This window comes from Protopterus annectens, chromosome 7.part0 (assembly GCF_019279795.1).
Source record: "Protopterus annectens isolate FY-2018-M chromosome 7.part0, PAN1.0, whole genome shotgun sequence".
Taxonomy (NCBI): domain Eukaryota; kingdom Metazoa; phylum Chordata; order Ceratodontiformes; family Protopteridae; genus Protopterus; species Protopterus annectens.
The window spans coordinates 1,435,353,868-1,435,379,316 of NC_056739.1; positions in this window are offsets into that span (position 1 = coordinate 1,435,353,868).

The following is a 25,449-nucleotide window of genomic DNA, read 5'->3' on the forward strand; positions in this document are numbered from 1 at the left end:
TTGGTGTAGGTAACAGTGTACACCTTCCATTTCTTGACTTTCCCATGCTTATCTTGTGGCACTCCTCTTTCCCTGATCTGTGTCTGTCATCTGTCATGTTACACTGACCTCCAATGAACTGCATGTCTTTCTGCCATTCCCCCCTGTGATGTCACCTATCTCCTACTCTATTCCTCCCCCTTATGTATCTCTTACACTACTCAGACTGTGCTCATTTGCTATGTGACTGTGGGATTCAGTATCCTAACCCTCATTTACATGAGATTGCCTACTAATGCTTAGTTACATGTCTTAGACTCAGCTTCCCCCCTTAGCAACCACTACACGGTGGCCATATTGTTTTTGGTCTGCTGGTCCCTGCATTGTCATTCCATGTATTGCATAAAACCCACATTTGTGGGTTTATAACCTTCATTTTTATGTTTTATACAGCGCAGCCCATTTGCGCGGGGCTGCGCTGCATTTTTTTTTAATATTTGCATCAGGTTACCTTGCCAATGGCCACATATTTGGCCATTGGCATGCTGCCTGACACATATGCACCCTTTATTTGGAGCTGACATGGCTCCGTTGTGATTTTTGCAGAAACGTACTCAGTTGTCAACTGAGTACATTTCTGCAGCTAAAACATCTCTTACACGGGCTGGTTTCTGCTTTGTGAATCGCTAATATACCTCATTTGCATACCTTTCGGCTGCAAGTGAGGTATTTAGCATATCCACGCCCAGTCCGTGTAAGAGACGTTTTAGCTGGTCTCTTACACAGAGTTTCAGGCTGTTCCTGGATCTTGAGGCTTGCATGGTGTGTTACACGTCTCTTACACTCCGTGCAAGCCTTCGTGAATCCTACCCATAGTCTTTTATCTTGCTATACATCCACTATACTCATTAATAATTTGTTCCATCCACAATATACTCAAATAATCATTAACACTTGATCTTTTCTATTAATGATTTCCATGATAACAAGTATTGTTTTCAAACCTTAATTCCTTAATATATTGATCTATTAGTTACACGTAAAATATTAATATTTCTTGCATTTTGTCACAAAATAACAATATTTATCATATATTATGGTCGGGAGGAATTTACTGTTGTTGGTAAGAGGGTGGTTGACTCAAACAATATCCTGTTTTGAGTCAGGAGTCTTTTGAACTCCATGAAGGGGGTAATGGTGAATATAGTTGCAATTTATGTGTATATAGTAAATATTTGTTATTTTTTGGTGTCTAATATTTCAAGACGTTTAACTAATACATTAATCTTATATCATTTGGATCACAAATCTGTTAATTCCTACTTAATTATAGTAAGAGTATATACATATAAGTACACATCTAACCATCTAAAAGATCAAACCCTAGTATACATACTTATGCTTTAAAATGTCTTCATTAAAATGTATTTCTATTAATATTAATGGATTAAACAGTGGCTGCAAAAAGGGGAATTTATATAAATATCTTAATATTTTCAGTTCTAGTGTTGTTTTTCTACAAGAAACACATTTACTAAAGGAAGACATACACAGACTCATCATCATCATCATCTTCTTTCGGCTGTTCCCGTTAGGGGTCACCACAGCAGATCACCTGTTTCCATTTCTTCCTGTCCTCTGCATCTTGCTCTGTCACACCAACCACCTGCATTTCCTCTCTCACCACATCCATAAACCTTATCTTAGGCCTTCCTCTTTTCTTGTTACCTGGTAGCTTCATCCTTAGCATCCTTTTCCCAATATACTCAGCATCCCTCCTCAGCACATGTCAAAGCCAACGTAATCGTGCCTCTCTGGCTTTGTCTCCGAACCTTCCAACCTGGGCTGACCCTCTAATACACTTATTCCTAATCCTGTCCACCCTCGTCACACCCAGTGCAAATCTTAACATCTTTAATTCTGCCACATCCAGCTCAAACTCCTGCCTTTTTGCCAATGCCACTGTCTCCAACCCATATAACATAGCTGGTCTCACTACCCTCTTGCAGACCTTCCCTTTCACTCTTACAGGTACTCGTCTGTCACAAATCACTCCTGACACTCTTCTCCACCCACTCCATCCTGCCTGTACTCTCTTCTTCAACTCTCTTCCACACTCACCATTACTCTGAACTATTGACCCCAAGTATTTAAATTCATCCACCTTCACCACCTCTACTCCTTGCATCCTCACCATTCCTCTATCCTCCCTCTCATTCACACACATATATTCTGTCTTAGTCCTGCTGACCTTCATTCCTCTTCTCTCTAGAGCATATCTCAATCTCTCCAGCGTCTCCTCCACCTGTTCCCTACTCTCACTACAGATCACAATGTCATCTGCAAACATCATAGTCCACGGGGACTCCTGTCTGATCTCGTCTGTCAACCTGTCCATCACCATTGCAAATAAGAAAGGGCTCAAAGCTGATCCTTGATGTAACCCCACCTCCACCTTAAACACATTCATCACTCCCGCCACAGACTTCACCGCTGTCACACAGACTCAATAATAGGAAATATTCATATTATCTAGTTCACATCATCAACAAAAAAAGAGGTGTAGTTATTTTATAGAACAATTTCCTCCCTTTTACTAGAACAATAAATACATACAGTGATGATAAAGATATGCTATGTGCCACCACTTTAGAATTTAATAAAAAAATACACATTCATTAATATATATTGGATTCCCGGGATTGGTTCTCATACTGTCAAACAACAACTAAATCAAATAGTACACCTCTCAAAAGGAAACATCATTTTCTCTGCAGACTCCAACAGTATAATAAATGAAAAGGATTCTACTGCTTTTAGAAAGAGGATGATAACTTCACCTGTGAAAAATGTGATTGAATTTACTGAATCCTTTTATTTCAGAGACACTTTTTTATACGCACTTCTCCCCAAGACATGGCACATACTCTAGAATTGATAGACTCTATATGTCAAATCATCTAATTAATAATATACAAAAAGTCAAAGTTCATTCATGCCCATTATCCGACCATAATGCAATTCTATTTGAACCGTCCCAGCACTTAGATTATATCCCTCAAATTAGAAGAATACCAACATATTTGACTACTTTAACTGATTTTAAAGATTTTATTGTTTCTGAAACTAAAAATTTTATTAGTATTAATACAACCGATGGTACATCTGTTATATATATCTGGGATCCTCTTAAAGCATATTTATATGGGAGAATAATTAATTGGTACAGTAACAAAAAAAACTTTGGGAAAAAGAAATACAAGTTCTGCAAGAAAAAAATGATTCTGTTAAATTACAAAAACAAATAAATAAATCCAATAGAACTGAGGAAATTAATACCTTAAATAATAAATATTTAGAAATCCTCAATCATAAGACCAAGATTAGTTTAGAGAGATTTAAATTTATAAATGTTTCTACTAATCCTAAATAATTAAAGAGATTAGCCACCAAACCTAAGAGGTTAAATAAGATGCATCATATTAAAGAGATATTTTCTGAAAAAAAAGGTTGGTAACAGATCTGGGAGATATATTAATGGAATTTAGAAATAATTTTACAAAGATTAATCAAAATTCAAATGTATTAGACTCTAAAATTAAGGTAAATTCCTTTATTAAAATATATACTAAAATTAAATTATTGGAACAGCAAGTTAACACATTAGATAAACCCATCTCGTTATCTGAGATCAAAAATCAAATTAATATTCAAAACAAAATAAGGCTTCTGGTAATGACATGATCATCCCAGAGATATATACATTACTTCTTAAATAGTCACTTCTCTTATTACATCAACTTTTTCCCAATGTCAAGAACTGCTTACAATCCCTCCCCCTTGGAAATATACACTAATTTCTCCTATTTTGAAAACTGATAAGGGCCCCTCTAAATGCTCTTCATATAGGCCAATATCACTCTTAAATATTGATTATAAAATATTTATGTCCATTTACAACAACAGACTTAAGAAATTCCTCCCTGGATTAATTAATAAAGATCAAACTGGTTTTATTTTAAATAGAAACACATTTGACAGTATTAAAAGAATATTAACCATTATTGTCCGTGCAACAGAATCAAAGAAGAATCTAACCATATTAAGTCTTGACATAAACTGTGCCTTTGATTCAGTTAACTGGGAATACCTATTTCTGACTTTAAAAACATATAATTTTTCTTATACATTTATTAATTTAATCTCTCACTTATATAATGGTAGCTATGCATATATTAAGATTGATTCATTTTTATCAGAAAATATCCCAATTCATAAAGGAACTAAACAGGGCTGTCCCCTCTCTCCTTTATTATTCATTATCCTAATGGAACCTCTAGCCAGCCATATAAGAATGAACCCAAATATTAAGGGACTCAATTTGAATACGGAGATAACTTCTAAAGTGCAACTCTTTGCTGATGATCTTCTTCTAACCATTGAGGGAACAAATAAAACTCTACATACCGTATTTGATTTTATGGAAATGATAAAAAATAATCCTTGTTTTCCCACCTTTCTCAACTAGTTTAGACCAGTATACAGGCATTGCTGTATTCTGGGCTGTGGTGTAGTTCCTGTGTTGTCCATTACCTTACTTGGATAGAAGGAAGTTTCTTTGCTCACCAGTGGGAGTGGGGAGCCTTGAGCAGCCTACCTGTCCTTGGGGGAAGTGACCTCAGCACAAGAAGCTGTAGTAATTGGTTGTTTGGGACCATTCCTAGCTCTTTTGTAGTTCACTGCTTAAAATTCGCCTTTGCACGGCTTTGTGCGGTCGTGCGCATAGTGCAGCGCCGGTTAAACTTGGTTAAACAAGGTTAAACTTTTTCTGGCTCCGCCAAGTCTGCTCTTCAATTTTTCCCTTAGAACTGTTCTACTTGCAATCTAAACAGCCTATACTCTATCTGAAAAGCTCAGCACTTGCTCCTAAAGCATTTTTATACAGGTAAAGCACTCTTAAACAAAAGAAAGTACTTCATTCACCTAAATTCTGTTGAGTACACATCTTCCTATAGGTCCTTTCTGACTCAGTTAGACAGCAATCTTTTTCACTATTTCTAGCATGTCGAAGGGTCAGTTGCTGGCGTCCTCTCCTGTTTAGCTGGTGAATCTGGGAATCTTGAGGCAATGTTACAATTGCCTCATGTACACAGACAACCCTCTCCTCCTCCCAACAAATACAAATATATGCGAGAGATGCAACTATATAGCCAAACTGGAGGCTGAGCTCTCTCAATTCAGTACTGGCAAGACCAGTCAGGAGGAGAAGGTAACCACGCACACCACAAACCCAGTCTCACATAGAACTATCACAACAGCAAACCAAACACATAAACACACAAAAACATACTCGAAGGCGCTGATTAAAAATCTACCAAAACAACAGAGGCCTCCAAAGCAGACACCCAAGCAACCACCACCTCAAGACATAGCACATGCAACACATAGTTCACAAAGTCAGTGTGCTAAACAGTCACAGCCCTTAAGGCCAAATAACATGCCAGACACACTTGTAATAGGTGACTCCATAGTCAGACACACTGACGTCCAGCTTACCAGACTGAACAAAGAAAAGGTCACAGTAAGCTGCCTGTCGGGAGCTAGAATCCGCCACATAACACAAGCACTCAGGTCACTCCACAGCAAGTACAAATATGACTCAGTCATTGTACATGCCGGTGTGAACGACCTGAGATGTACCTCCCTGGACTACATGAAAAGAGACATAGAGGAGCTCTCTGATTATGTAGCCCAGGCCAGTATGACCCTGACCCTGAGCAGCATCTTACCCTCACCAAGAATGATGCCACAATACAAAGACAAAATGATCAGTTTTAACAATTGGCTTAATTACTGGTGTCATTCTAAGGGGATCCAATGTCTGTCTGCTTGGGATGACATGCTTGATAAGCCATGCTGCTTCGCAAGGGATGGCTTGCACCTGTCACCCCTGGGCTTCCGGATATTGGCCAAGGCTCTTGCCACCCCCATAGTGCCTTTTTTAGGCAAGGCTCAACTGACAAACCTACCTCCCTAGAAAACACAAGTGGAAAAAAACTAAGGGTAATGCTGCTCAATGCCAGAAGTCTAAACCTCAAGATGCACGCCCTCGAAGCCCTCCTCAGTATGGATAACATCGATGTCTGTGCAGTGACTGAAACCTGGTTCAAGGCTCCTGAGAGCACCCCAGCACTATCAGGTTTTACCTCATATCATGCTTTCCAGCCCCAAAACTTGGACCGAACCACAAAAGGAGGGGAGTATCCATTTTCATCAAAGATACCCACACCTCCAGGTTAGTGGCAATGCAAGCATCGGAGACTATCCAGGTGCAACTAACCATAGGCAAAACTGCCTTACAGTTTGTAGCATGCTACAGACCACCCTCTCAAACTCAGGAACCCCACACAGCCTTCCTGAAGACACTGGAGAGTATGAATGTCTCTCCAAATACCATCATTTTGGGAGACTTCAACTACCCAAACATAGACTGGGAACATTACTCAAGCCCCAGCACCCTAGCCCAAAGGTTCCTAGAATTCATAAACTCAAATGCAATGGAACAACTAGTCACCATTCCCACAAGAGGAGACAATATACTAGACCTGATCATCACAAACATGGGGACAAAATGCTCCACACGGAAGTATATCCCTCTTTGGTAAGATCAGACCATAAATTAATCTCACTGGAAATCCACATCCCGCCCCCATCCCCTGCACAAAAGACCACAGTGAAGAACTTCTCAAAAGCAAACTTCACACTTCTTAAGACTGAAGTGGTATCCTTCAAGGCCCCTGGGCCAGTGGAAACCACAACCCACACTGCTGAATCCTTTGCAAATGCCTTCTATGGGCACCTTCAAGAATGCATGGATCATGCAATCCCAAATAAAACCAAGACCCATTCCCCCAAAGGCAGGCTCCCAGTCTGGTGGACCCCAGCCATAAACAAACTTTACAACAGGAGGAGGAAGCTACTACATGACAGAGCAAAATCCTTAAAAGGGAAGGCGTCTCTGATCAGTACTAGCAAAAAACTACGATCACTCATAAAATCATCCAAGGCCAACTTTGAGAGAAAAATCGCAAAAGACACAAAAGACAATCACAAGGCCTTCTTTAGCTATGTTAGAAACCTGGGTGGAAACTCACAGATATGCTCAGAGTTAGTCCAAAATGACACAAAATACACCGAACCCACTGACATTGCCAACATTCTGGCAGACAGGTTCAGTGCAAATTTCTCCTCCCCAAAAGGAGAAATAACTATCCCAGCAGAGTGTAGCCTCCCTAACATCTCAGATGCCCAGGTGAGAGCCGCCCTCTCTAAAGCTAAAAACACAGCATCAATGGGACCCGATGGTGTCCCGGGCTGTGTGCTACATGAACTCCAAGAGGAACTAAACCCACACATAAGGCTGCTGTTTAATCTTAGCCTTACTACAGGATACGTACCCAAAGAGTGGCGACGGCAACAGTGGTCCCACTTCACAAAGGCGGTGCTTCTACGGACCCTGAAATTACCGCCCATAAGCTTGACGAGCCTGGTCTGCAAAGCTATGGAGAGGATCATTATGGAACTCATAAACAAAGACATTGGGGACCTACAGACATTGGATCCTACCCAATTTGGCTTTGTCAAGGGCAGATCCTGCCTTTTGAACTTGTTCGACTTTTTGAAACAGTCACTAAGGCCATTGATGAGGGTAAGGCAGTTCACACAGCCTACCTTGACCTTGCAAAAGCCTTTGACACAATACCCCACTCGGGCATCATAGACAAACTCACCAGCTTAAATGTAAACCCATATGTCACAAGATGGGTTGCAAACTGGCTCAAGGACAGAACCCACAGGGTCAGAGTTGCTGGAGCTATGTCAGACTCTAAGCCAGTCACAAGCGGTGTCCCACAGGGCTCAGTCCTGGGACCCCTCTTGTTCGGCATTTATTTTTCCGAGGTACAGGCAAACATAGGAGGATTGTGGCTGACAAAGTTCGCAGATGACTGCAAACTGGGTGCCATAATTGATACTCCAGCGGACACAAACATCCTTCAGAGAGGCCTCATAGAAATGGATAATTGGTGCCAGAGCCATGGCCTTAAGCTGAACGCCAAAAATGTATAGTCATACCCTTTGGGAAAAACAAGGTACCGACAAATTACCACATAGGCGGTAATCCATTAAGAACGGAAGAGGTAATCAGGGACCTAGGGACCCAGGTTGACAGTAACCTCTCATTTGACACTCACATTGCCAAAGTGGTTAGGAAGACCTTCTATACTGCCCACCTTATCATGAAGGGTTTCACATCTAGATCAAGAGAGGTCATTGTGCCCCTGTACTCTTCTCTTATCAGGCCAATGATTGAGTACAATGCCCCATTTGGGATGTATCTCACCCGACACCTGCAGCAGTTGGAAAGACCCCAAAAGTTCCTCACCAAGAGGATAAAGGGTCTTAAACATATGTCATATGCCGCCCGACTGAAAAAACTCCAGCTCTGTTCAGTTGCATACCGCCTACTCAGAGGTGATCTGTGCCTGATGTACAAGGCCATGTCCAATCCTGAATTAATGGACATGCTCCACCTCAGAAAATCCAAATCCATCAGAGCCACGAGAACAAGTGACTTAAACCTCAACACAGAAATAAATAGGACGTGCTGGAGGGACAGATTCATAACCCAGAGGCTCCCTACACTCTGGAACAGAATCCCAGTCCATGTTAGGCAGAGCCCCTCACTGACTCTATTCAAGAGAAATCTCGACGAATGGATGGGAGATCGTAGGTTTACCCCGGGGGTCATCTCTGTGTCACTACTAGACAGAGGCATAGTAAACTAAACCCTAAAAGGGCGTAGTATTCTCGTCCTAAGGGGTGGTGTAAGCCACATACACTCTGGCTAGGCTTATAAATGCCTTAGGGCAGATAGCCTATTACGAACCTATGAACCTATGATGCAGAAAAGATAGGTTTAATTTTTAATAATAATAAAACAAAAATACTTCCTATTACCTCTAATACTAATTATTGGAATCAGAAGTATATTAGATATTTAGTTAATGCAGCGGGTTTAAAATATTTAGGCATCATATTAACAAATAATATAATAGATATAATAAAAACAAATTACTCTAACTGCATCTCCTCTATCAATAACTTAATTAATAAATGGAAACATATTTTTTTCACAATGGAAGAAAAACTCTCAATTATCAAAATGATAATTCTACCTAAAATTATTTACATAATTCAATCCACTTCATTAACTCCCCCCCCAAAAAAGTAATTAAAGAATTCAACACAATGATTTTGAAATTTTTATGGCAACCAAATAAGCCTAGAATATCTATCGCAAATCATATGAGAGATTGGTCTTTAGGAGGTATAAGCCTTCCAGACTTAGAATTATACTCTATTTCATCAGTAATTAAGACTTTCCTACTGTTGTTAAATGAGAGTTATTCAGCAAAATGGAAGAAATTTCAAAAAGTCCTTTGTTTTGACACTAATGAGAGAACCAATACCAGTAAACTCTTAATTATAAATAACTCATTTATATGGATATTGAAAAATGTTTTTTCTCTAAATACACTTCCCAGTAATACATCTCATTATAGGAAACTCTTATTAAAGGATTTTCAAAATTATATATACAAAAACATGATGTACAAATATTGGATATTCATTTTATTTCCTACTGCATTTGCAAAAGAAGTTATTTTCACTTCCAATTTGACTAATATTCTCCAATTAAAGGGAAAAACTAACTTTTTTTACAAGATGATAATTTAATTATGCAAGAACATCTAATTACAAATTTTGAATTAAACAGTTTTGATTGGTTACAACTTCAATCTCTTAGAACTTTTTTGTTTAACAAAATTAATTAATTTCCACAAAATTCAAGCTCTCCAATTCCTAAATTAATAACATTTTCACTTGTTTTATTCAACAAAGCACAACTATTAAATGTAAACTATCTATAATATATAAAATAGTTAACATAGAAACAAAAAAATATTCCTGATAGTTACTGGTCTTACTTTGTCACAACCAATAATATGATTCCTAATGAATTAGATAAAAATAATAATTTTGGAATCATCCACACTAACTACCTTATCATTACATTGGAGAATATATGCTTGGAAATTTATGAATAGAGCTTTTTGTACACCAAATAAATTAGAATTGATTACCAAGGATAGGGTATTGTGCTGGAGATGTAAATCAGATTCTAAATCTGACTGGTTTGCAGAATTCAAAACTATTCTTACTGAAGTCTTTTGTTTAGAATTTTTTCTATTAAGTCAAGAAGTACTAGAACATCGTATTCATATACTATGTGGTCCAATCTCCAGATTATTCTAAACAAAGATTTCTATTTTGTTTAATGTAACATTATGTTTTTATTTTCTTTTTTATGATATATTGTAATAAATGTATTATTTAGACACTATGAATATACTTTGTTTCCGTTTACTGTTATGATTATTTGTTTTAACTCATAATCAATTTCTTTTTTGAGTATATGTAAACAACTTGCATTGTTAGGAAACATAATAAAAATTATTTTGAAAAAAAATAGAAACAAGCTACCTAAAAAATGATTGACTAACAAAAATATCTACCAATAGACATCTACCAGAATACATATTAATAAATATACAACATTTAACAAAGATTGCTTTCTTATCAAATAAATCATCAGGTTTATGTGTCAAAAGCAAATCAAAATATGAATGAACAGGTGTATAGATATACAACTGAAAACCTAAGTTGGATAAAAAAACATAAAAATAATTAAGCTGGAAATACAGTAATACATGTTAAAAATAAAGCATAAGACCATGAGGATCTGTTAAAGTGTAGCATCTAACTAAAAAAACAATTAGTTTGAGAGTGTAAGACTGCACTCAAAAGTAATTGCAGCCTTTAAAAAAGAAAAAAAAAAGTAAAGACTAGGCCCATGCACATTGTGTGCACTATCAGACTTTTACTACTTACAAGTAAAAAAATGTAACAAATGTGTTCAGTTTGAAATCTAAAGTAGCATTTAATGTGGAGCAATCAAAAATGATTAATGTATACATGAGTCACCTAAAATATGTTCTTTATAACACCGTGAGTTTGTGCTAAAAGAAGTAAACAGTGGTTGATATTTGTTTTTAAACACAAAATAAGCAAGTAATGTCAGTATTAATCAGTCCCATATCAGTATTTTAAACAGCAGGGCAGTTTTCTGAGATCTAGTATGTTTTTTATGGAGCAATAATAATTAAGCTCCAGTTTTCTAAAAGAGTTCAGTTTCAACTATTACAATAGTTCATGTTTTTCTAAAAGCTTAGGGATGTCTCCTTCCAGTTCCAAAATATCCACATCATTAATAATTTGAAAAGCAAATTCAGTGTGCCTTCTGTGTAGCTGCAGGTGTCAAGCCAGTGTGTTATTCTTGCACTCAGCTCTAATTTTAGAAAGATGGTGAGAAACCCTTCTTTTAAGTCTGTTGGGCATTTTCCCATCATAAAATGCTTCACAGTCAATGCAGCTAGCCCTGTAATCCACCTGCATTGAGACACAGTCACCTCCTGCATTGGTTTTAATAATTTTTTTTAAATACAGGCAGAAAAACCTCTCCCTCTTGTATGTGCTGACAAAAGACACAGTTGGCTCCACACTTACTGGCACATGTATCCTGTGGTCTGTGCCTGTCTTCAATCCACTCCTGATGTTTTTGGCTTTCCTATATAAAAAGGAAGGAGCTTCTCTGCGGATGTCCATTAAATGTGAGCTTTCAGCAATTATGCCCAGTTCTCTCTAATAACATTAGCAATGCTGCAATAATCAACAGTAAAAGTCAAGATACAACTGTCTTTAGATTTGTTGCCCATAGATTTCTTTAACACCATCATATAAGACCTGTTAAATGCTGGTGCATTTGTACTTTTCAGTTCAATCATGGGTTTCAAAATACTCCTTAACATGTTGCTTTCATATCCCCTCACCAAAAAATCATTTTCAAGTTCAATTAGGTTGTTAACGAAGGGTTCCATTTTTGTGGTGATCCTAGCCAATCTGTAGCCCGGGGAATTAACAATGTTACATTTTGTCCTGTTGGTATGGTGACTCTTGTTATGTAGTTGGAGCTTTAGTCTGGTAGGTTTTCTGTAAAGATCTGTGTCAATATGACCTTGGTCCAAGTCTTTAGTAATCTGCATATCTAAGAAGATTGCCGAGGTGAGGCTATGGGAAGAGGTGAAACACAGGAAGCTGGTGGTTTCATTCAGATAGCTGATAAAGACTATTAATTTAGCACTGTTTCCTTTAACGCAATAAAAATATCATTAAACAAGTGCAAATATGCCATGATGTGTTGCATGTATTCTTTGTTGTTATAAACATAATCGTCCTCCCACATGCCTAGGACTATGATGACTAGGCTAGGGGCCATAGCTTCCCCCATGGCTATACCACTCATTTGTTTATAGTAATTTCCAGTAAAAATAAAGAAATTGTACCTAAGCACCATATCTGAAAGTTTACCTGTTCTTTCATGTTGTGCTGGTGTGCCATTGTTTTTCCTGTAAGAATCAATATCTGTTTCAATACAATATTTATGTGGAAGTACTGTATATAATGATTCGACATCTATCGTTAATAAAATACTGTTAGTGTCACCTCTAGCATTTTTTAATTTCCTTAAAAAATCATTAGAGTCTTAATTCTCTTAACAGAACCACCCTCTATAACTACTCCCTAGCTCCAAACAACCTGATTATATATAAGGAATGTTTTTGATGCTTTCCATTACAGTCAACTAGGATCACTTATTTGTGCATGTCAATAAAGGATATTCCATTTTTAACTCAACTGTGGACTAACTACTATTTTCTATTTGATTATTTTGTAGTATGTATTTTATAGTTATACAGTTTGATTTTTATTAAGTGAACCAAGTGCATAACATAATTTAGGAAGTGAACACTGCAAAGTTTCTTCTTGGATTGTGTAACAAACAAAATCCTGGACTGAAGTATGGAGCTAGGTGTGAACTGGAGTCAGCTTATAACTAGCCAAAACTCCTACTGGCCCTAGACTTAGTTAAACTGAGCACAAATCTGTTGCTTCTTGCACAATGACTTTTATACTATATATATATATATATATATATATATATATATATATATATATATATATATATGTATATATATATATGTATATATATATATATATATATATATATATATATATATATATATATATATATATATATATATATACATCTGTCACTATCTCTCTCTCTCCCTTTATGTATATATATATATATATATATATATATATATATATATATATATATATATTTATTTATTTTATTTATTTTATTTATTTTACATTTGGTTATTTGGTTACCGGGATAGTCCGACTGGATATATGTCTATTTTCAGTGGAGGTCCGGGGAGAAAAGCTCCAAAAGACAGTATTACAAAGAGTACACATCAAGTCAGTTACATAGAAAATATAAGACAAACCCCGGGATTCATGAAGCTTGGCGCAAGGCCGGCAGTAGGCTTGCGCTGACAGTGTGGCGTGAGGATGGCGCAGTAGTGCCAAATGCATATTAATGAAGGTGCACTACCGCCACAGCCACGTGCACAGGAAAGGAGCGCAAGTGCACAGGGCGTGTCGAAGTGCCTCACGGAGGAGTGGAAATGCCAGCTGACGACGTGCAACCTAAAATGCTTGCATATAACAAGTTGCAAGATAGTAATCACATCTGTCAGTGTCCGTGGATACTGAAACGTATGCAAAACATGCAAGAAAGTTCCTGCGAACACAAAATGAAGAAACAAACACAAATGCACGGTAGGGAATAACGGGTCCCTATCCCGCGAGCAAATGACATGAAAAACCGTGTGCCCATAGTCCAACGCAGTGTAGATAGCTATACCAAGTGGAATTGAAATGCATCATATGCTAGCGAGCCGCCAGTAGGTACGTCCAGCCCAATGGTTAGGGTCACCAGCTGACCCATAATGTGAGGGAGGGTACACAGCTGGGCAGATGTGTCCATAACAAAATACACAATAAATGTACATATCTAGCAACCGTATGTCCGAATCATATCCCACAAGGCATGTAATAGTCACATACAAAAGGTATGTCCATATTTCACATACCAAATGTGACAGGAAATAGAATAAGCATGTAAACGAAACAGAAGGAGCATATAAACAGCTACAACAATAAGGAAACATGTAGGCTGAAAGGAACAGTATTATCCGTACTGTTGACTGTGTGGACGTGCTGTCAAGTACAGTCAGATATGTGTACGGAATATATCCCATCCTGGACATAGGAAAAGGTGGCATCCTACCAATGATTAGAACAGTCAGCCAAAATCCGCAAATCAGTGGTACAAGCCGAACTTGTCAGGATGTGTCACACTTGAACGGGTAGTACCAGTGGCGTAACTACGTTAGAAGCGCCCTGAGGCAAACTTTTCCTAGGCGCCCCAACACCCCCCCCCCGGGAACCCAAGCCATCGAGATGATCGAAGCCAAAGAAATCACATATAGTCCGTTCGCTTGAGGCTGCTGCTAGTAAACAACTTTATATGTCATTGTTTCATCTACAAATAAAGTGACTGTTGCCCTTGAAGAATAAATTGCCTTTGTTGCATGCATTAAAACATAAGCTAGTAATACCGCAATAGGGAATGGATAGCAAAGTGATAACAGGTTCATAGTTACTAGGTATCTTTGCCAAAAAGGACTGCAGCATCCACCCCCCTTTACAACACAGTACAGTATCAGCAATGCATCTACCTACTGTGGGAGTAGAACCCACAGCCTTCAGCATCAAATATAGCCCCCAAACATTCAGTGAATTCAGTTCTCACCACAGGTCTCAACCTCTTAGCAAAAAACACCAGGACAAAGCCAGTAATGGGGGAATATAGCCCCCAAACATATTCAGTGAATTCAGTTCTTACCATAGCTCTCACCCTTAGCAGAAAACCTGGATGAAGCCAATAACAGGGGGAATACAGTCCCAAAGATAGGGATACATTTCAAATATCCATCTTATACACTTAGAAAATTGCTTCACCATGCACTTTCTAAAGAATATGAAGTCTGATATTCAAATGAGTGTCATTTTATTTTAACATTTGTTAACCAGGAAAGTCTGACTTGGAACAAAAGCTAATGTTTAGCAGAGGCTCAGGGAGAAACACTCCAGACACACACACACCTCTCACTCTGAACTAAATCCCACACACACACCTCTCACTCTGAACTAAATCCCACACACACCTTAAAGAAGTCCATAGGATACAATAGCAAGCATATATGCTGCAAAACCATATGCATACGGGCAGGGACAGCAAGAGCAAAACAACCAGACAGTTGCACCTAGCAGAAAAGAAAGGAGAGCTGAGGCCACACAACATGAGTGATGTATCTCATAGTAATATGGAATACTACTGGAGCTAGTGCTGTCTGTTCTGATATTGATGTTTCAAACTTCTAAAAACCTGTATAAGATATGGAGTAAAGGACACCTACTGGACATTAATTGCTATCTAAACACTTTGGATTGTTCCTACTTTAATCTGATTTCTTCCAACGTCTCAAGCACAGGACATGTAGAAGATCTAATCAGTTATCAACAACCACCTTACCACTTTATGTTTCTATCAAATATTAGAAATGAGTACCTGTAATACCAACAAGTACATCATAGCAGTGTGCAGTGACATCAGAATATCTGGCATCATCTCTTGTTTTTAAAGCCTAGTAGTGAAATTATACACAGTAACTCATGCTTTGCCTTGACATTGCATTACTCATGATTGGCTGACGACACAACCATTCTGTTAATGCTGATGAAAGCTGAAGAACAGTACATGGAAATGAGAATAAGCAAGTGGGAGGGAGCTCACACTGTCCCATGCTCTGGCAGCCGATGGCAGTAGACTGCCCCAAACTGCCTTGGTTAAGGCCATGAGTAGACACCCATGCTTCTTTGGGTGTTTTAAGTCTGATTGCACAGTGGCACCTTCTTCAGGAAATCCAGACCCACTCCTCAGACAGATAGTTTTAAGCCATTCTGATATTCATGCCTAGAAACTACCTGGCAAAGCACTCTAATACAAACTATTGCCTTGAGTTAAGTTTGATGACTATACAAAACCTCTGAGAAAGGTTGTGAAGGGGCTCAGAGGTACGGGGTTACCACCTGTCCCACTTTACGAGGGACAATCCCTCTTTGGGCAGTTGTGTCCTACAAAAAAATTATAAAAATGGCAAATGTCCAGAGATTTTAGGACAAAATTATTTCCTATATTTTATGTAATAGTTGCATAAAACAGTTATTCTGTGTCTGAAACACCTAAATATTATAAGAAACAGAATAAGCAACTAAAATGTTACCAGAATAAGCTTTTATTTAGGCAAAAAGTGAAGTTCTGTCCTTTGTACTGGCCATGGGTATGTTTTAGCCTGCAAAATCTGACATTTCTACCAAAAATGTCCCACTTTGGGCATTTGAAAAGGTGGCAACCCTACAGATGTATCATTCAAAACAGGAGTCTAGAAAAAGAGATGCAGTACTGAAAAGTAAGGAAAGACTCTGATTAGAGACATCATCGAACTTTGCAGCACCCAGTTCAAGTCAAGTCATAGAAGACCTTTAAAGTATTACACATTGAAGTAGCCTGTAGTTCTGAAATACTTAATTATTAATGGAATCTCTAAGTATCCCATAATATCTTGTGATGTAAAATACATCCAAGTTCATCCTGTTCATAAAATATTTATCCAGTTATTTTTATGGTACCTGCTAAAACCCCCACCCCCATTTCCTTGCCAAAGGCAATTATTTATTTCCTGCTGAAATGTCCTATGGTCAGTTTCAGCTATAACATGGCTATCAAAGAATGCTACTTGGTCACAAACAGGACTAGATTTTAGAATGCTAGGTGCTGCAGAAAAGATAATTTCCATTTACCTTAGACAACCCCTGTAGTGTACCACCAGCAAACCGCTACACCATTATCATACTTAGTAACAACATTAACAACCAGTATTCAGCATAATTAAACATGTCCCTAGGAACATGCGAATACATGTAAAATCACAGTATCCATTTGGCACTTACAAATAAGGTGTGAAAAATAATTCCCCTCACCAATAATTGCTTTCTTATGTTGTACGTTTTCAAGGCACTGAACTACAGCACCTGCAATTTTAACTAAAATACCATACATAGAAAAGTAACAGAAAATCTTCCAGCCTTTACAATAAATGCATACAGCCTCAAATGTCAATTCCAATCTTCTTTTCCATCCTAAAATGTTAAATCTATGCTAACCACTGCCTACCAACCTTGAGAATTTTTACAAAGCAAAAGCTTCCCAGCAGATTATGTTACCATCAAGGATATGAGTGACTGAATAAGCAAGTTACACAAACGGGCAGCTGGCTATTTCAAAAAGGAGTAGGACAATTGCTAATATTTAACTCCTTTATTAGATGCAAGTGTTTTGTTTCTACTTTTCCTCTTTTCCTCTGAATACCGAATGAAGCCCTTTACCCTTTCTTATACCTCCTACTTGCTCCTTTTCTACTTTTGATTAGGACCTCTGATCATTTTAGTATCCCTCCTTCCAGTGTCATTGTATTCCTGCTTTCCCTCATTTTCATTCTTTTCCCAACTTTTGTATAAGCCTTATCTTCCTCACTTACTGATTCCATAACTTCTTCCCTAAGCTTTTAGGATTCCTCCCAAACTATCCTGCCTTTCATTTGCTCTTACTTTTCTCATCCAGATAAAATTATTGCCATTAATTCTTGCCCAGTGGTCATACCTCTTCTTTGATGCTTTAAATTTATAAGGGGGCTGTAGTCTCCACGGCTTGAAAGCACAAACTAAAGAGAAGGTAATAGTGCATGGGATAAAATGGCATCATTTCAAGGCCAAAAGCACAGCACTTGCTCTTCTGTTGGCTCCAGTAAAAAAGAAATGTAATTAAATGATTAGATAGGCATACAGAAGCAGAGGCAGCATTACTACATTAGGGTTATAAACAAATTTTAAAAGTTCCAGGAAAAGGGCCAAAAATGGGGATCAACTCCAAATCTAAAACCCAAAAGAAAAAGACCAGGTCAAATAAAGAAGGAAAAAATGGGGGCAGACAAGTTGGCAGATTGGCAGTGCAGTGGTTTACGTTGCCTCATAGCAAGAGGTTCTCTGACTGGTTCGATTCTCAGCTGGGGTACCTTCTATGCGGACTCGGAGTCTACATGTCTTCCCTGCATTCACGTAGATTTCCTCCACACTCGGCACTCGCCACATGGCATGCCAACACACACACACACACCGACCTCTCACTCGAGTCTGAACTAAATCCTACACAGTCACACACACAAATAAATCCCATACACACACACACCTCTCACTCTGAAATCCCACATACGCACCTCTCACTCACTCTGAAATAAATTATAATTAATAAAAATCACACACACACACACCTCTCTCACTCTGAAATCCGACACACACACACCTCTCACTCTGAAATCCCATCTTCCACAGATTACTCACTGTTAAATCACATCTTCCATCCTGTCTGTCCATCCGTCCATCCGTTTTTCAGTTCCCGGACCCGCTCACAAGTTAGTTGAGTTGAGTAGTCCTCGACTTAACGACCGAACAACCGCTTGTCTTCAACCGTCCATTTTGGTTCCCGCTCCGCTCGCAAACTTGATGTACAGTACTGCACAGTCACTGCGCGCGATGATGTCAGCACGCCCGCGGCCCCCAACTACACTTCTTAAAGAGGAAAAAAAAAAAAAAAAAACATTTTTTTTAACTAAATAATGCCCTGCCCAAAGTGCCCCCTGCTGCTTGGCGCCCTGAGGCAATTGCCTCACTTCGCCTCTGGTAGTTACGCCACTGGGTAGTACCCAGGTATACCAACCATGTAATGAAAGTTAAGTATGGGTGTGTACCTATGTGTGTGAGGTATAGCATGTGGAAAGCAAACATGGCAGGGTAGTCCACACAACCATACAGGTACCTGACATATTTAGGGTATTCAATGTGTTACTCTGGCGTGTCATGGGCCAACAACCAAAGCAGTGATGTATGGGGTGTGAGGAATATCTGTGTGTGGGGGGATGGATAATGGTACAATCCTCCAAGGCGATACTGTGTCGTATGCAGAATAGGTGAACCAGAGGTGTATGAGGGAGCAGTGGGTGAAGCAGAAAAAACACAAAAACATGTATAAACAGCTGCAATACAACCAGACGGGCCATACTGTAGAACACAATCCCACAAACATATGAATATTGAAATGTGCGATACAAATGTATAGACATGTCACTGGCACATACCCACAGATTGGTCCGGATGGAACTGGCCATAACAAATGCAACACACCTGGATGCATAATGGACTACCCAGCATCCCCTCCACATCACACAACCCACTCCCTTACCTGAACGTCCACCAAATCCAGCCATACTTGGCCTACTGGTTTGGTGCAGCTATGGTGCATAATGACCACTACACATATGTAGTAGGTAGTGTCACCCTAGGCAGTTGCAGGATTGCACACAATGTATCCCTTGCATGTAAAACCCCCAGCACATTTTCATAATGCTAGAAGAATGTTCGGTATATCTTGTTTTGGTCTTGTTCAATTTTTGGGATATCCCTCATGGGATAAGTAACCTGTGTAAACATTAGAATGGAAGACACGAAGTCCAGTCCTGTAGATATCTGGACACAAGTTGGAATGTGCATTAGTTGTGCATGACACTGTCCAGCCTTAAATGGTCATGCATAACCTACTACCCAGGATCAAACACCTGCCCGTGTGACACGAATAAGCGAGAGAATATATTGCACACATTCACATAGTGGCACATGGTATAAGGGCGATGAAGGCACTGACATAAACAGGATACCCCCTGATCCACTGTGTGAGGGACAATTAATGTGTGTGTAGGTGTGACCTGACCAACAATGGTACTATGCCAAATGTCATGTGACCGTAGGAAATAACTATGCACCATACTGCATGTAACAGTTGCCTAAAGTGGTCATGTCAGGACAGAATAAATATAATTCATACAAGGAACAGGCAAACAACTAAAGTGCCAAAGGTATAAGGCACACAGCTAGGAAATAAATGAATGTTCTAAACCTGCATTGACCGTGGCTATGTGTTGGACCAAACAATCTGGTGTCCGCAGTAGGGTTATCATCTGTCCCGCTTTGCGAGGGACAGTCCATCATTGGACAGTTGTGTCCTGACAAAAGACATTTCAAATGGCAAATGTCCTGGGATTGTAGGACATAGATATGTCCCATATGTTATGCAATAGTAGCAGAAAATAATTATTGCAGTATCTACAATACCTAAATGTTACAAGAAACAGAATAAGCGACCAAACTGCTACAATAGGCTTTTATGTAGGGAAATAAGTAAAGTTCTATCTGTTGTACTGACCGTGGGTATGTGTCGGCTTGTAAAATCTGATGTGCGTTCTGAAAATGTCCCATCATGGCCTTTTGAAAAGGTGTCAACCCTAGTCACAAGAATACAGCACAACCTGTACATATGACAATGTCAACGATACCAATCGTCAGAGCATTCACACAATAACTGTCCAGACCCTTAAAAACTCACAAAGCCAGTGACCTTTGGGGGAAAAATGTTGAATGAGAATGACTACTTACAACAATGAAGAGTAATAGATGCATTTAACTGCAGAAAATTGGTAGTATTACTAATCTGTCAACATGTTCCAAGTTAGTAGTACTAATATGGTAGAAGTGTCCGTGATTGTCCCTGAGTTGTCATAGCCTTGTCCCTGTCACTGTAGACGTGAGTCCCCGATTATCAGAGAAGTCCGTACACAGAAGTACACCAACCAACTGTCCCATCTGTTGACAGGACTATTGCATACCTGTAGTGAATTCATAACAGATGTTCATTGAATGTATAAATGAATGAAATAGTCAAATGGTAAGGGAAACAACCTCTTAACATGCATTATGTAGTGGAACCACTCGCCGCCCTAAATTATGTAGCGCCTACCCAATAACGTGGTCAGAGGTGCCCAAACACCTGCTTCTGTAAACACAGGTAGAATGTTAAACTCTGGACTAACTCTGTCCATGTGATAAGTCTGATCTTTGAACAGTGCCAGGGCACTGCTAGTCACCAGTCGGCCGAGCCTAAACCCGGACCAGCACTTGAAAACCCTGACAATCAAACACGCATATGTGCGAGGACTATAAGCGTAGGAGTTATGAATATCCTTGGAGAGAGTAGACTTGCAGCACGGGTCCAGAACAGTAGGAAACAGGGAATGTCCTAATTGTAGTACTGTGGTTTTCCCAGCAGGACAATGCATGCCTGCTGTGTAAGGGAAGTGGTGAGGCATATGTCAGAGTAGCTATGAACCATGGGCATACATATAAATGAGCCAGAACACCAATAGTGTAGTAGTTACAGCATCCGCCCAACGTAAAGGCATTCCCAGTCCAAGTACGACTATAGCACATATTAATTGTGTAATGAATGCCTCTGTGCTATAAAGCCAATATTTATACATGTAAAGGTGACCACGTTCGCATGGCTTCGTCAACCGGATTCCATCAAAGTGGTACTGTCATAAGGAATAAGGCACATGTAATCCTAAAGACGTGCTTGTAAACATATGTGACTCAGAATAAGTAGATGCAAGTGGGCCTGCGCGGGTGTACGCAGCTATTAGCATAGCAAATGCATGTTGTCTTCTACAGCTGTGACTTATACATATATATATATATATATATATATATATATATATATATATATATATATAGATATATATATATATATATATATATATATATATATATATATAGCTAGATAGATGTGTGTATAGATAAATATCCACAGACATAACAGAAATATGCAATTATATACCTACATATTTATCAATATATACACAAATATATAAATATATATATATATATATATATACATACATATATATGTATATAGATAGATACGTTAGGAGCGCTGACAGACAAAAGCAAACCTAAGGGTTGTGAAGGGAATCCAGAGCAAGTTAGGAATTATGAAGTGCTTGCAGCGTATGTCACATAAAGCTGCACAAGTGTGAGTAGAGCACCGCTCTCCACACCAGAGGCAAGGCTATACCAGTGGCCATAACATTGTTGAAGTGCTACGTCAACATTGTAAACAGACGGAATGTAGGACATGTTGCGGCCACCTACACTTGTAACCCGCAAATCGTTCGTACTCCATAACACCAGGAAAGGCACGTATGTGCAAATATGAATGGATGGTGAGCCTGTGAATACACGAGGTGGTAGAAAATGTGTGTAGGGCCCCAACGCTCATGAAAGGGCAATGTGTAAAGGTGTGTCATGGCTGCGATATCAGGTGTATAATGGCTGTTATGCGAGGAAACTCAACACGGGTGTGCAGGAGAAACTATGGATATGCGAGAATGGACACAGGAGTAATAGGGTATGTTGCACCAGGTGCAATGGAGCGGCCCGTGGAGGTCAGCTAGTACGTAGGTGCGATTCCCAGATAGAGCGTCATTTGTGTGGAGACATGCATGAATGTGCGTATCGTTGTCGGACGTTGTGTGTCAGGTCTGGCAGCCCGACAGGTAAAACGGATATGCCACCCATGAGTGGAACGGAGTTCTGCTGTGACAACCCCAAACCGGGAAAAGCAGAAAGACACAACTACATAAAGACAACAATTTGTCGATGTACAGTCACAGTAACACAAACACACATCCTATCAAGAGTAATAATATGAATGTGTACAGAAACAAACAGGAAAAATAGGCTGCGCATACGAGGAATATGTCGAATGACACTATCACAATCCAGTTAGCAGCGGCACCCCAGGCATGAAAAATGAGCGACATCTGTCAGCTGCATAACATGCAATATACTGAGCACAAGTTCACCGGAGTGAAGTGTCGGTGTCAGAATGACTAAGGCAATAGTATGCTGCTGAAGCAGGGATAAAACCAATACGCATGTGTAAGTGTCCATGTCCCGGAAATGTATAGGTTAATGGACACACAGATGTATATATAGATAAAAAAGTATATATACACAAAGTTATATTAATTTACATACACATATATATCCATACAGATATATATATATATATATATATATATATATATATATATATATATATATATATATATATATATATACATATATATATACACACACACACACACACACATACACACAAGGATATACTACGGATATATATAAATAGATATATATACACAAACAACAGGTAGTGATATATACACATCCACACAAAACAAACTATATGTCAGTGTAGATATACACATTCACATAAATAGGTTACTTCACAGCAATTAGGGTAACATATTTACAGCCCAGGCATTTGTGACTGGGAGGTCCAATAAAGAAACGTTGTACCCCCCACATCGCCCAGCTAGGCCGGACAGACATACAGACAGGCAATACAGAGCAATACACTGCCGCTGTCCAAAACACGGGTAAGAAAGGTCCAGTGGGAGAGTTCTGCAAGGTCTACACTTTAAACATGGATAACGGTGTCCCTTGCGGGACCCCAAAAATTCAGGGTATGAAAGAATCTGCTGACATTATTATGAGCAGGATGTAGGTGTACGTGGAACAGTAGGTTGTGCAAGTGTGATAATACATAGGTTGACAAAACGTATGACATGTGTCCCGAGATGGGGAGAGTGGGCAATGTGTAGGGGTGTGCTCATACCCCAGCTGTGCTCTCAGTAAGTATTTGTCATGACTGCTGTAGAGGGGTGCCAGGTAGGTGGACCATGGGTATGCATTAATGGGCTTAAGTGTGCAGGTGCTGGTTGGCAGAGATGTAGTAGGCCCGCCCAGTGGAAGTCATTAATATTCCTATGTGGGCATAGCATACACCTTCACCTCCCAAACCTGAAGAGCACATCTACCGGATAGTTTGTAAACCATCGGGGAATACATAGAGACCTACACAGTGCTGTGTACCCAATTAGCATGGACGTCCATAGTTATGTATCAGAATGTAACAAAGTCCAACTAAACACTGCCAGAACTACTGATATTATGTGAACAGGTGGCGGAATACAGGTAATGACAGATGACAACATGTATGAGTCATAAGCGGCATGTACCTCGACAAACGTGAATGAATACATATGTTCTGTGACTGTGAATGTGTCTGGTTAATAGAACCAATCATCTAAATGTGTCCCGCAGAGTGTTATGCATTGTTCCTGATACAGTGTTCATTCACACCCATTGGTATGTGAGTTCTGCTACTGACGGAAAGTGCATAAGTTGCTGACCACCTCAAGTAGATGATAGCATAATAGAAGAGGTTAAACACCCATACACCTGCGAGGGACACACCTGTCTGGGCAGTTGTGTCTTGCAAATGACATGGCCTGTGCATACCTCTTAACTGTCCATGATTTTCAGGGACGTCCCTGATTTTGACTCAAATGTTATCTCTGTCCCCCTTAATCCCTCCTAAAAACTAGTGACATTTGGAGGAAAGGTGGCGAATTACACTTAATGAATAATGACAATAATTAAGAGTTATAAACTTCTTTTACTTCAGAAATGTGTATTAATTCATATGCTCTGATTCTGTCAATGTTTCAAGTTAATAGCACTAATATTTTAAAAGTGTCCCTGATTTTTTCTTGACTTGTCCCTGATTCTGTTGAAATTTGTCCCCAATTGGTTGAGAGGTCTGGGCCTGTGAGTTTGGGAATAGAGGCTATATAGTGTGTGTAGTGGTGTCAGACATCAATTTGTTGTATCAGTAACAGCTACATTTAAAAGGAAACAGCATTATCAATTATAATGCTACATGAATAACCTTAACGTATGCAAACCGTGGAGGTCATTCGTGTACTACTGGCTGTGGATCAGACCTCTCAACCAATTGGGGACAAATTTCAATAGAATCACGGACAAGTCAAGAAAACACAAGGACAATCAGGGACACATTTAAAATATTAGAGCTATTAACTGGAAACATTGACAGAATCAGAGCATATGAATTAATACACATTTTCTGAAGTAAAAGAAGTTTGTAACTCTTAAATATTGTCATTATTCATGAAGTGTAATTCACCACCTTTTCTCCAAATGTCACTAGTTTTAGGAGGGATTAAGAGGGACAGAGTTAAAATTTGAGTCAAAATCAGGGACGGCCCCGAAAATCAGGGACAGTTGAGAGGTATGCTCTGGGTATGTGTTGCCTCGACACATGTGATAGCTCTACATATAGGGTCTATAGGGCCGCCACCAGTCTGAACAGCCAAAGTGGAACCTGCTATGTAGAACTGTCAGATGTACCAGGGCAGAACATACTTACAGCCATGCATAGTACAG